Raw genomic sequence first — 15,359 nt, 5'->3', positions numbered from 1 at the left:
TGTATGTATGTAACAGGTATATGCCATTCTCCCGCGAGATCTTCTTTAAAACTACGCTGTGGAACGTGAGATTGTATTGTTACATTTTAAAATATCAATATATTTTCATGACCTCAGTGTTTGTTTATTAGTTATGAGATAAACGAGAACATTAGAGGGACTATTATAAAATTGTGAGTCGTGTCCATGCAAAACTAAAATGTTTTATCAAATAACCTAAACATGCACTATGTGTGTAAACATTTAATTTAATTAAAACAACAATAACTACATGAAGATGGCAGAGTAAATGTGAATACATTGGGATATACAAACAAAAGAAAGGCATCAGCTCAGAGGAATTCTAGCTTACACTGTAAAAAACAAACAACAAACAACAACAACAGCAACAACAACAAAAAAGGACATTATCCATTATTTTTATGGACATATGATGCAGCAAAAATAGACTTTTATAGCAAGTCTGAAGGGTGTTATTTATATTTTTCTCATTTATATCTCATAACTTATGAACCGTAATGTAAAGTGAACAGATTTGAATAATGTATTAATGAGTTATCAACGTTAATAATCTGTGAAAGTGAACCTTAATGTAAAGTGAACACCTGTGAACCATTTATTAATGCCTTATAAACGTTAATAACCTGTGAAAGTGAACCTTAATGTAAAGTGAACACCTGTGAACCTTTTATTAATGAGTTATAAACGTTAATAACCTTTGAACGTGAACCTTAATGTAAAGTGGACACCTGTGAACCATTTATTAATGAGTTATAAACGTTAATAACCTGTGAAAGTGAACATTAATGTAAAGTGAACACACTAATCATTTAGTTATTATTAATGCACACACTGAAGGGTATTTTTTTCCCCAAGTGAAATGTAGTTTATTGTTGATGCACTATATCAGTAAACAACAACAACTTGAAACAACATTCCTGAGCATAACTGCACACGAAAAGTGGCTTAAACAAGTCACATTAAACAATTCAGAAAAAACAATCAAATATTCCACCAAATTATAACTAAGCATCACATCTATATGACAACAATATTTGATAAATGCAAGCTCAGTAAAGGCACCTAAATATTTATATTTTAGCTAATGTAACAGTTTTGAAATAATCATTAAATCAATTTCCGAAAGCACCGTTACAGAACATTATCATATTAATAAGCAATCAGTAATGATTTTTGATATCACGATAAAGCCCACTGTAACATGAGTGTTTGACTATCCACACTTTCAGTACCTGCGTGCGAGCGAACCGTCCGCAGGAGCGCCGGCGCGGTTATTTATTTGTACAGTAACTACATTGAACTAACACAGCGATATCAACACTTGATAAACACAGTCTGCCATGTCACCTCACAGTTAGCTTACCCGTAAAATCAGTAAACACTTATGTGAGATTAAAATTTCACTTCAGAGCACGTTAGAACAGTCCTAACAGCGTGACTTTTCTCTTGAAAAGTGGCTTCGTATCGAATGCTCACCAGCGCCAACTACAGGCTCTGGTGACACGCAGGCAACTACAGACACAGGCTCTGGTGATGTGATCCTGAAAAATTATAATAAATATGTATTATATGCAATTAATTATTTTTTGTTCGTAGTAGTAGTAGTAGCTACTACTAAAAAGAATACATTGAATATTATACATATTTGTCACAGATTTGTAGTGAAGGGCTGTGAGGAAGTAGAATTCAGATGCAGCAGTACCTACTCTTTTTATTAAGAAGATTATTGAACACAGAGCATCGTAGGAGAACAAACCATCCACATAAAAACAAAATCAGACAACCAAAGGTTAAAATTCATGGGCTATAATACACAAGAGCCAAAGGAAAAATGAACAAAACACAACAGATACAGAATACAAATACAACAGATTGCAATAATATTATAATACAAATCTCTAAGCAGACGAACACAAACCTAAACATGACAATAATATATAAATACATTATATATTACATATGATTATAATAATATGTAGATTATCAACATTAGAAACCTGTGATAGTTCATGTAAATTATATGTTGTTATATAATTTCTGATCATTTCTGATGTGCAAATTTGTGTCTATTTTTGCCTTATTTGTTATACACTGTTACATTTTGGAAATAAAAAAAGGATCACATCACTAAAGCCTGTGTCTGTAGTTGCCTGCGTGTCACCAGAGCCTGTAGTTGGCGCTGGTGAGCATTCGATACGAAGCCACTTTTCAAGAGAAAAGTCACGCTGTTAGGACTGTTCTAACGTGCTCTGAAGTGAAATTTTAATCTCACATAAGTGTTTACTGATTTTACGGGTAAGCTAACTGTGAGGTGACATTGCAGACTGTGTTTTTCAAGTGTTGATATCGCTGTGTTAGTTCAATGTAGTTACTGTACAAATAAATAACCACGCCGGCGCTCCTGCGGTCAGTTCGCTCGCGCGCAGGTACTGAAAGTGTGGATAGTCAAAACTATCTAAGTGAGCTTTATCGTGATATCAAAAATCATTACTGATTGCTTATTAATATGATAATGTTCTGTAACGGTGCTTTCGGTCATTGATTTAATGATTATTTCAAAACTGTTAAAGCTGCAGTCCGTACCTTTTTTTGATTAAAAATGATCCGAAATCAAGAGAGAACCATAAATACAACACCCTTCAGATTCGCTATAAAAGTCTATTTTTTGCTGCATCATGAAATAAATCAGGAATCTAGTTTTGAATGAAACAAGTATTAATAAATAAATTTATTAAGCATTTATACCATGTGAGTTAAAATGGCTCACTATTTGGCAGGCATTGCATTAAAATCACCCCTTTTATTCATGCATTTATAACTGCTTATCAATAATTTATAATGCATTTGTAAATTAGTTACTTTTCTCCACATTTGTTTCTGTGATTCAGCATGAACTCTAGTGCATAAAGCTACTGATAGCTTAGATCTTTATCTTATCTTTTACAGTTGTTTAGTAGTGTTGTTTCAAGGGCTTGCTGTAAACAATCGGCCAGGTTTAGCCGATGTTTGATTTGGCCAGAGACACACTGGCTTGTGTCGACAGTTATTGGATTATGTGGTCATGAAGATAAAGATGATATGTAACCAGCATCATCCTGTTTGCATGTTTATCCTTCATGCGTACTATCTCCATCAACGCTTGCTGAAAATTAACCCATCATTTTCTGGAATAGTGTTGTCTTTAGACCTCTGTTTCAGGCTTAGCAGTGCATACTGTGGTATGGTAGTAGTAATAACATGATTTTTTGAGTAGCAGTTGCCCTTTGGCTCTAATCTAGGAGCAGCCTCTCAAATCCTGATCCAAACCATGACCATCGTTGGAGAGAGGCACTGGCTCCAGATCAGAAAGACAGGGAGACTCCAGGGTGTGGTTTGCTGTGGGAAAGGCTGGTTGTTAAGCTCTCTGGAGGTGGAGTGCACTCTCTAGTCATCCCCTGCGTGACCCCTGAAGCACTGCTCAGGGCCCGGGAGCACTGGTACATCCTGCCGTTGGGTGTGTGAGAGCAGGGAGATGGCCACACTTTCCTGTCTACGCCAAGACTCCATCTGTGTGTGTGTGTGTGTGTGTGTGTGTGTTCAGGGTCCAAATTAAGGTCAGCAATCTAGCAGTTCACCTTCTCAGTCGAGGTCTTTCTGAAAAATGTTTCATTGGACCAGAGCATTTTGGGTCATTTGTTTTTTTTTATACTTCTAGGCTAGTGCATACCTGTCAACCCTCCCGTTTTTCCCGGGATTCTCCCGTATTTTACCATTCTATCCTGCTATCATCCCGTTTAAATATTTTCCCGTATTTTTAATCTTTCTATAAAAAAAATCCCACTGGGCGTATTTTATATGTTTGCTACGTTCACTTCTGGTAAAACTCCCGTAATTTGTATGGGCCAATCCTTATTATATGAATAATCACGACAACAAATTCCAAGGTTGTCCAGTTGCCAGAACTTGTATGAAACGCATCTTTCTCACACGATCGACGTATGCACATTTCAACCCATTTGTCCCCCCAACTTGGCAACCTACAACAGTGAGTGCGTTTACATGCACCTTTTAATGCGATTATAATCAGATTTTGGCAATATTGCGATTAAACATTACCTCATGTAAATGCAATACTTCGATCTAAATAATGCGATTAAGCTAATCGCAGCAAGCATAATCGTATTAACATAGGTGGCGTATGCCAATTTTAATCGAAATATACAGGCATGTAAACACCTTGATCGCAGTATTGCCGCTCTGACCAAAGTGCGCATGTGCTTGTGACATAGGCTACATGACGTGACACGCACCTGCAGTAATACGCAGATTAGAAACGATGGCAGGGAAGAAAGCATCGCATTAGGGGAAAACACAACTCGCTGCCACCAGTCTCTGTTTCTTACCCTCATCCAGAAACAGCGAGTAGAACGTGACGGCAGCGTAGGCAAACAAATTGCCATCACATTACTATGGCGCCGAAAAAGCATGGAATACAACCATACAAAAGTGTTTTGCATTAGACGTAAATAAATTAAAACAGCGGCCAGTTAACACACTCTGCTCTTTCTGAGTCCATCATTTGTGCTGTGCAGTGGGGTATGTGAATAATGGCAGTAAAAAATTAACCACAATTCTTAGTGAATAATAAGATTAATGTAAATTGCATGTAAACGGGAGTGAAGAGCTTTGCTCTTGACATGTAAACATCATAATGCGATTAAGTCCTTACTCTGATTATTGGAAATAATCGCATTATTCGTGCGCATGTAAATGTAGTCATTGAGTACGTTTACAAGGACAACAATACTCCGATTTTAATACAATTAAGACAATACTCTGATTAAGAATCTACCATGTAAACAGAGAGTTTTTGATCACCTTAATCCGGCTAAAGTCATATTCGAAGTAAACAGAAATCGAATTAAGACATGTGGAGTATTCCTATTTTAGTCGCATTACTGAAGTGCAGTATTGACATGTAAACACCTTAATCACATTATTACCGTCGTGTAGGACTTTTCGCCGCATTTTGTGACAGGATACACACACAGCAGTGCTCAACCGTTTGATGGCAAATAAAAGAGCTTCAACACCGCCATTGTCTGTATGCACGTACAAATAATTAAATGCACTTGAAGCTTTCATAAAATTAAAAATGAAACACCCAAAACTGTACATGGCATCATCACGAAGATGAACTATATGTTTATACGTGAAATTCCGGAGGGTACGTCGGATGGCGTCACATGGGGACGTAACAGAGGCGGACAGTAGTGAAGTATTTATACTTTACTCAAGTAAATGTAAAAAGTATCTGTAGTTTATCAGAGTGTTTTTCTTTGGAAAACTTTACTTCACTACATTCCAAAGCATAATGTCATACTTTTTACTGCACTTCATTTCATAAATAAAAGTTGCTTTTTGTTTTACCTTTAATACTTAAGAACATTAAAAATCATTTCATAAATAATTGCTTTTTGTTTTACCTTTAATACTTAAGAACATTAAAAATGTAGTACTTTCTTGTACTCAAGTAAATCTTTGAATGACTTTTTCTTGAGTAAAAGTAAGAAAGTAATAGATTTCTAATGTAATTAAGTATTAAATCATATTTAATATGAAACGTAGTGCAATAAAAAGTACAATATTATGCTTTGGAATGTTGTGAAGTAAAGATTTCTAAAGAAAAACACTGATAAAGTACAGACATCTGAAAAGTACTTTTACAGCAGAGTAAAAATACTTCACTACTGTCCGCCTCTGGGACGTAATGACGTGTGCCATTAATCGAACTATGTACTATGACATGTAAATCGGGAACATGAAAGGAATATTCTAAAAGCAACTCATGTAAACACCATAATCATAATATTGGCTTATTTAGAATAAGGTAAATACTTACATTACTGGTGTCCATGTAAACGTAGTCATTGATGAGTACTGCGGAAAGGAAAGGATCACTGGTAGAAATGGGACGGGAGGAGAAGACTCAAATGGTGCTCTGGTGAAAAAAAAACGAAATATACATGTAATATTACTGTATATTAATGTATATTTACATGTATAATGACATATAGCTTACACATCAAAAGGCTATTTAACTGATTAAATATGAGCGCTGCAAGTTTCAAAGTCAGGTGCTGTGCTGCTTTGTTCACTGCGGTTACGGGGGAAACGGCTATATTCCTGGCGAAAACCGCCACCTGCTGGCAGAGAATGAATTTGCATTTTTCAATAAGCCCTTCTGCTCTTTGTTTAGACCAAAGCCAAAAACGACCCTTATTTTTATGCAGAAAACACGCAGTTGTAAATGTGAACTGGTGGATCGACAAAAAGATAATGCATTATAAAACTCTAAAGATATAGCCTACACTAAGATATATTTATGTTACTAAATGAATATAATTGTTTGATAATAATTGTTTAAATAAATATAAAAATAATATAATATAATAATATAATATAATATAAAAATTGTTACTTTTGACAAAACATGTTTGTGTGTGCAGTTCCTTGTGCAATACTATGACCTCAAAAAACTTTGACCATGATTTCACATTTGCATCACTTTACCAGCTGCATATGTATGGCTTTTCTGACATGGTAAACTTGTTTGGTAGCGCACCTGGTACAGCATTGCACTTGTGTTACGGAGTGCTCGTGTACGAGACCTGTGCAACATGAGTCATGGCCCTCAATAAAAGAGATCAAGGACTTGAAGACGCAAGCTAAAATGTCATGGTTGCTTCAGAAAATGTGTTTTATCTGACGTTGGCTTTTGTTAACACTACCAGTTAGCTTTAGAGTAGAGTTCAGAGTAGGTGGTATTTTTAAACGTTATTTTCAAACTGATTTAACGAATTTTTAATTCATAATTTCTATGAATAAACCTTTTAGCGCCACTCAATGGACGTTTCACCCCAAAAACACTTGTTTTAAAAATATGTTGTTATTTGCAATTATGAGATTAACCCATATTAAGCATTAACCAGCATTTAATTCAAATGTATCTTTAAAGGTATTACTTGAAGAGTTCTAGAAAAAATGTAAGAATATTTTTAAGACTCTAGGTGATGTCAGTCAAAAATGGAGAGTAGTTTCAGAAGCGGATCATTCATTTTGCGGAAATATTATTAAATTTTTTTTTCTTATGAAAAACTGACAGATGAATCATGCAATAAGACCAAAGGTGTGTATTATATCCTTCATGTTCTTTTCAGATTGACTTTCCTGTTGTTTTGCTTCCCAGAGTCTCTAGTGATGGATGTATGAAAATAATGATAGTACTTTTGCAATTAACCTCTTATTTTCCCTTTGGATTCTTTTAATTTGTTCCTCTGATCTAATCAAAACCCACTAGAGAGACATTACTGAAGCTTTAATCTTGTGTTGTTTCACAAAATAAACAGACTTTTCAGAAACGCAACTATTATTTAATATAGTGAAGTCATGTCTTCTTCTGTAGAAAAATTTATCAAAATAAACTGTCAGGAGTGTCTCTTCAGTTTATACATCAGTCAGACAGAGAGTCTTGGTGTGTGAGAATTCATTGCATTTATTCATGCTTATCTGCAGTCTCTGAGCCTCCAAACATTAGTAATGTAATATTTCTCACTGAAGACGTTTGAAGTGTGTTATCAAGTTGAAATTTTGTTTACAAACAGTTCTCATAAGATTATAAAAAAAACGCATGAAGTATTAACTGTGATTCTTCAATGTTAATTATGTTTTTGAGCTATTAAATTACATTTAAACAGAATATGAAGGTTACACTCTAAAAAATGCTGGGTTAAATACAACCCAGTGCTGGGTAAAATAGGGACAAACCCAGCAATTGGGCTGTTTTGACCCAGCGGTTGGGTTACTACCCAGAAGGTTGGGTTAAACATTTAACCCAAGTTCGAACGAGCCGTTTTAGGTAGGTGTGGCTAACTCTTAACTTTTATAAAGAATATCTCTTTGGATTTGAGACTTTAGTCTTTGCAACTTTACAGATCTTCTTTATGCACCAAGAGCTTGTAACACTCTAAAGAGAAAGGAAAAAATGAAATCGCATCATATGACCCCTTTAAAAATGTAACCCAATAGTTGGGTTAGTCCATATTTGACCCGAAGCTGGGTTGAAACAACCCAGCATTTTTTAGAGTGTAAGAGAGTAAATAGGGTCAATGTTGATTTCTAGGGACTGGTCTGTCCTGTCTGTCATGTCATCTTTTCTTCTTTTCAAACCAGCTATACTTCATCCATCTGCATCTATCCCTCAGCATTGTACCCTGCTGTCTTTACCCTCCATGTACAATTTCATACCTTCTCTTTCTTTTTTATTTCTCTGTGTTCCCATTATTCCTCCATGTTCCCATCGTTTGGTTGTTTAACATTCTGCCAGCTCTGCACTGCAGTACCTGAGACCTGGCATGAAAATGGCAGGAGAGAGAGAGAGAGAGAGGGGACGAGGTTTGGCTGTGCCCGCTGCAATCTCTCCTTCTTTTTGTTAGCAGCTTGTCGACTGTGAAGAACTCAATTCCTCTTCCTCTCAATCACATCCTCCTGTAGTAAATTTACAGATTACAGTTTAGATCACTTACAGATCGCTCATTATATCTGAACAATATTATTATGATTTGTTCTCTTCATTATCAGCTCATTCTTTTACTCACAGACTGTATTTTGTTTTGTTTGCAGTCTATGTAAATTCAGGCTATTAATTAACTTTTTAAAAACGTTTCAGAGCCTTAAGCTCTCAAACAAGATAAATGCTCCTGAGAAGAGAAATTGTATAGGATATTAAGATTTGTTTTCAGAAAATATATCTTTATTTTATTTAGCATATTAAACTTTATTATTCTTGTTTTTCCTTTACAAAACATATTTTTATGTTAGAACAAGTAAAACGTCATCGGTAAGAAATTGAAGAATAAAAAATAAAAATTACAATATACATTGTGTAGCACTTGAAGCTGCATTTAATGTATGAATGGTGCTGTGAATAAAAATATATTTGTATTTAAAATTTTACACAATTTTATTATTCTTTGAATGGAAGTGATATTATCTTATGCATTATTTCTTAAGTAAATCTATCTGGTTTTTTTATCGTGTTAATATATTTGTACTGGACAAATGTACAAAATGTTTAAGAAAATGTTTTTTTGCAGTGTAAGGTTTCTGTGCACACACCTGTGTGAAAGCTTAGACAACAGGAGGGAAGCTATTTGAGGCTATTTGTCATGGTTGCACAGGCTGAAATTCACAGGAAGACAGGAAGTAAGCAGTTAATAGATGACGATATGATGTGAAGAACAGCTCTTCAGTGGAGTGTGATGTTCGGGCAGCTCCCTGCCATGATTCCTGTGGTGCATTTCCACTGTAGCTCTGAGAAAAGCTGTATGTATTTGCATGATTTGCTTGTTATATGCACAGAGTCCTACATTTTCCTTTCAAATGTGTGTTGGTCAACAGTTTGTGTTTTTAAAGAAAGAATAATGGTCTGGCACTCAAGTTAAAGTGTATATGAGATTAAACCTGTAAGTTTTCATCCTGTTTCAAAGAAAAAGAGTACAATATCACTGCAAACCCATCAAAACTCTTTGCACTCTCCCCACTGTCTTTTGTCTTCCTTCCTTCCTTCCTTCTGTTTTTCCTCCGTTCCTCCCTTCTTCCTCTCATGGTCTGCGTGCAGGGAGTGAGGTAACCTTGATGCCCAAATCGGTGACGTCATTTGGGCTCCCTGGGGAATATACTCTCTCTCTCTTTCTCAGAACCACACAAAGACACACACACACTCAGTGTTGTTCTGTTTAATCAATGACACACTCAAACCAGTGGAAAAGAGAACGTGCTTTCTCTAAGCAGATGCCTTTTTGTACCGTTTTAACCTGAATGGCTACATTCACACTGCTGTTGAACATGACTCAAATGTAATGTTTTCTAGTGTGAACAGCAAAAATCATACTGAATCTGATATTTCCAATTCAATTTTGGGCCGCTTTCATATGTGGAAATTAATTTTAATATGCTAGAGCTTCTAGCATATTCGAAAATGTTTCTGTTGATCTAATTGAATATAAAACATTCAGACTCAAACTATAAACTGAACAATTTACATTAACTTCAAAATGTTTTGTTTAATTCTAGATATTCTAGTAAGCATTCTAGCGTCTGCATTTTGGATCAGTTGAACTTGCATGACATCCACGCAGTAATTGCAATAATCTAGTCTTGAGGTCATGAATGCATGAATTTGTCTTTTGACATTGATGTAATTTAGATATATTTCTAATATGGAGAAATGCTTAACTGAAGACCAAGGCCTTGCCAGAACATCCATCAAGAAACACATTGTATTCTAGGTTATTATGTTTGGAGGTTTTTGGTTCAGTATAAGACCTCTGTTTTTTTCTGACTTAAGCAATAGTTAGTAGTTTATCTTTTAATATGCAGTTCATTCATTTAGAGAATTTGTAGGTTTTGTCTGACCTCGAGGGAATATAGAACTGATTATATTATAAATAAAGCGGTCCTAGTATTAAGCCTTGTGGCACACCATCAAACTTTTGATTTATATGACACCTTTACATTTCTTGCTACAAAGTGATAACAGTCAGATAAATACGATGTAAACTATATGCTAATGCCATTCCACTAATTCCAACATCATTTTCAAGTCTATTTAAGACAATGTTGTGGTCAGTAGTATCAGCATTAAGCACCAGTAATACTAAGAGAGTGATGCAACCATGATCATGATAAAAGCCCTCTGATGAGTGCAGTTTCAGTGCTATGATATGGTCTAAATCCTGAATGAAATTCCTCATAGTTATTTCTCTCCAAAAGTCTTAGTATTTGATTTTTCACAATTTCACTAGCAACACCTGAGCTGCAAGTTTGTGTGAATCCTGATGATTATGTTTGTACAAAAGTGTTCACATGATCAGTGTCATAAATGTGCTTAAAATAATAAATATTACATTATGCATTTTGTAGATGCTTGTATCTTAAACAGCTTAAACTGCGTTTAAGGTATATGGTTTATCAGTTCATACTTTCCCTAAAAATCAATCCAATGACCTTGGTCTTGCTAGCACAATGCTCTACTGTTTAAGCTGCGGGAGCATTAATGTAATCTACATTCCTTTGCATTAAAAAAAAAAAAATCTGAATTTATGAATTTATTTTATTTATTTATTATTATTTTTTGCAATATGGCAAAAATGTGAACAGTAAGAATTGGGCGACACTGATTGTGTATGTATATAGGTGTTTTTTTTATTTTACTTGAATGTCAAAAACACAATTTCACAAAGAGCAGCTATCAGCAGGTCTTCATACGTTCTGCTTATTGGTTTTCAGCGGAAGGGGGGCTCGTGTGAAGTGCACTCAAGTGTCTAACTACATCAGGCCATGATGGGCCGCCGGCACAGAACAGAATGGCCTTTTGTACCACAACAGTACGGCTCTCTGTCCCTGTGCCCTTCAACCGGCCACAATGGAAGCCCCCTCTAACGGTGCAGAAGTGTTAGCACACTCTGAGCCGGCAGCCTGAATGAAGTCCCTATGAATGAGCGGCCAGAGGACTGTGGGAATAGAGGCTGGTAGGGTCATTTTGAATGGGAGTTTCAAAACTGAGGAAAGGAAGGGTTGCGGTTTGTTTTTATGTGGTATGTCCCGGTGGATACTCTAAACAGCTTGATGTAAATGTACGTTATAAACTGTGAGAGTTGAGCCCATGTTATTTTAGCTTGGATTATTTTTAATTTTTTTACTCTTATAAAACCCATATGACTCTCTTTCTTCTGTGGAACACTTATGAAGATGTTGAAACTGATGATTCAGAAATATATGTCAAATTTAGATTTGGAATATATGAGTCATTTAGACTAATTTTCGGGTGCTTTATGGTGTTATTTTAACCTTTTGGAGCTTGACAGCCACTAGTCACCATATATTTATATGGAAAGGGGAAGCATGAAAATTCTGCTAAACATCTTAAATTGTGTTCAACTTTAGAAAAGTATTTAAAATGATACAGCCGCGAATGATACCGCAAATCATGTGGCTTGTACAGGAGAGTTTTGCTGCTACTTTTCTATGAAATCAGACTTGGGAAATGACCATTTTTGCATGCAAGATTCAAATTTGTGTTGCCCACAAGAGCACCATGGCTTAATGTGTAAATAAATAATAAACTAAACTGTCTCTATTTTGGGGCATTTTAGAGTGCAAGCATCATTATTACATTATCAAACTTGAGCAATTTGAACAAATCCCTAACATTATGTATTAAAACGATAACATGGAAGTAGCGACGGATCTTTTCTTCCATATTGAAATCCGAGTTAAAAAAAAAAAAAGAAGATTATTTAAAAGAAAAAAAAGTATTTTAATGCTTTTGTGTTCCCCAGAGAAATTTTGCATTCGCTCACTCGCACTACATTTGCAATCAATTGCAAAACCACCTCAAATTATTTCCATCACAAACACAAATGTTTTGCGAGAGAATGCTAAATCGCTAAAATATAATTTCCCATCTTTTTCTTTTTTACCATCTCCATGTTCTCTTAGGGGCTCCGTAGACTTCATATTTTCACCTGGCTGAGAATAAATTAATGTTGCAAACAAGATTCAAACTTATGTTGCCCACATGAGCACCATGGATCAGTGTGTGAGCATGCACTAACCAATGGATGAAGATCATTTTTACAACTCACGTTCTCTCTTTCTCTCTTTTTCTGGGTGTTACTTAAATTTTTTAAGAACTGTCCTCTACTTTGTCATGATGTTGCACAAATCAAGAAGCCACCCCAGGCGTTTTTAGTAGGCGAAACTGTTTACTTTTCCCGCTATCATCATCCCTTCAGAAAACTCCCCCGCTGATTGTCCCTCAACCTTTTTTTGTGTGTCTCAAACCTCCTCCTACTCTCTCAGACCCTTCTGACTGTGATTTTCAAACTCCTCTGCTTGTGTTGTTTTTCTGTGCATTCATCTGCTCTCATTCTTCCCTCCCGCCAGTCTGAAAGTGTTCTGCTCGCTGTTTATGGTCTCTCTGTGACGGAGGCCACCACCACACAGAGAGAAGAGAAAAGGAAATGAGAAGGCAGTGTCTTTCTTGTCTTTGTGGCATGTGAGAAACGTACAGTACTTGTTCTTGGTTCTGTGTGATACGGCGTGTTGAATGAGGGATTGATTTATTGTTTCATTTTCCTGCTGTTCGGGTGCAAACACTGTTGCTGACTTAACGGAGATGGTGAGAATATATGCACAACAATGTGTTTTCTACGGGCTGTTTCAATATGTTTATGCTGAATTTTCTGCCATTATTGCTCAGACAGTTTAGCCTTAGTACAAATAGCATATTGCTTTCACTTTGTGTGGGTAGCATTTATCACTATTTGCACTTAATGTAAACGAGATGCTATTTGTACATTTAGTTAACATTGAGTTAACAAATTTAACTCTGAAAATGCTAGTAAAATTACAAAGAAATTACAAAAAAAACATGTTGGATTAAATGTGATTAATCGCAATTAATCACATCCAAAATAAAAGTTTTTGTTTACACAAAATATGTGTGCGTACTGTGTATATTTATATGTATATATAAATACACACACACATACATGTATATATTTAAAAAAATATGTACATGTATAACTCCATTTTTAACATTTTTCAAAAATCCTTTTTTTTTTTTTTACAATGTGCAGATATTTTGGTGTAATAATGCTAAAATGTCAAGTGGTGTAACCATGAAGTAAAAACTTCCAAAAAGTATTCAAACATCATTTAATTTATATTATATATAAATATAAGTATTTTATATATAAACAAAATTATCGGTTATCGGTATTGGCCAAAATTTTCACATCGGTGCATCTCTAACTACAAACTTCTTACGCCATCATTTTTTAAATAAATTTCAGCATTGTAATAAGACTTTTTTATCTTTATATACATTTTTCCTTTGAACCACATGTAAAAAAATACTTTTAATTAAGAAATTGAAAACAAATTTATCATAGAAGATGTGTTCAAGTCATTTTCTGTATGAAGTGCATTTTTTAATGTATTTTTTAGGTTCATAGCTCCAGACAGGTCACCCATCTATCTTAATTTAGGAGTCTCAGTTTGCTCTCAATTTAATTTCCTTTTTAGAGAAACAGTATATTACAATTAGTTCTCATTTGTAGTTTTTCATTCATAAGTGAAGGAACTTTCTTTTCAGCCTAACATTTCCCTCTGTTTGTAGTTGTAGTCAATGCTTATGTTTAGGACTTGTTGCTCCAAGACCTCCAAAAGATGTTGATCAGTCCTGCTAAGCAGAAACAGTCACTGTTTGGATGCAGTAAAGTGTCTGAGGATATGTCTGAGAGATAATTAGTGGTTTGCTCTGTCTGCATAACAGGTGTCCGCGTGAGTGTTTGTGTGTGCATGTGCGAGTTATTGAGCGGGTCTCGCTGTCGGGAGTGCGGAGAGAGGTCATGAATTGAAGAAAAGAGGAAAAGGAGATTGCTGAACCCTGACTTCCGTTTTGTGTCACCACTGAGAGCTCGGGCCAGCAGTTTCTCTCACTCTCTCTCCCATTCGCTCTTACACCCTTGTTTCGCCCGCTCACCCTTTCACATTCACTCTCTATTTGTAGCATTACAGTTACTTTACACAAAGGAAGGAACTAAACTAAATTAGGTAAATTAGAACTTAAAGCATGTAATATTTTTGGTAAAACACTTTCTTTTATTCCAGTGTAATGTGTAGCGACTGAAAGCTATCGGTAGCTTGACTTCCTGAACAAGACTGTGACTCTGTGGTGCTTCCAAAACATTTCTCTGTTTTTTGAGCGGTCTGAGTTTGTGGTGGGACTCATCTGTTGATTGACCAAAGGGTTTGTTTTTAGCATTTCTTAAGAACTTAAATATAATTTAATGCATAAACAATTGTTTTATTTAAAGGGGTCATATGATGCTGCTAAAATGAACATTATTTTGTTTATTTGGTGTAATGAAATGTGTTTATGTGGTTTAAGGTTCAAAAACACATTATTTTCCACATACTGTACATTATTGTTTCTCCTCTATGCCCCGCCTTTCTGAAACGCGTCGATTTTTACAAAGCTTATCGGTCTGAAAAGCGAGGTGTGCTGTGATTGGCCAGCTATCCAGTGCGTTATGATTGGCCGAATACCTCAAGCGTGAGACGGAAATGTTACGCCCCACACATACTGTTGATGCCGTGTCCGGCCGGAGCGACGAGACAAAAACATGAAAACCCATTATAAACGAGCATCGTTTCGTTGCAGATTCGTTGCATCCAGTGGGGACATAAGTATGGATTATAATGACTTATACTGTCTTTGTACGCGTTGC

The 15,359-nt window shown here is 35.6% G+C and overlaps 1 protein-coding gene across 1 annotated transcript in view; it reads left to right on the top strand.

The window, feature by feature from the left end:
- Positions 1–15,359, top strand: part of LOC107744039 (endothelin-converting enzyme 2-like) — a 34,519-nt gene that overhangs the window by 1,136 nt on the left and 18,024 nt on the right. The window lies entirely within an intron of this gene.

The sequence above is a fragment of the Sinocyclocheilus rhinocerous genome, unplaced genomic scaffold (genome assembly GCF_001515625.1).
Source record: "Sinocyclocheilus rhinocerous isolate Xijiao unplaced genomic scaffold, SAMN03320098_v1.1 scaffold407, whole genome shotgun sequence".
In the NCBI taxonomy this organism is placed as follows: Eukaryota; Metazoa; Chordata; class Actinopteri; order Cypriniformes; family Cyprinidae; genus Sinocyclocheilus; species Sinocyclocheilus rhinocerous.
The sequence above is the reverse complement of the archived record's forward strand: the minus strand, read 5'-3'. Positions and strand labels throughout refer to the sequence as shown.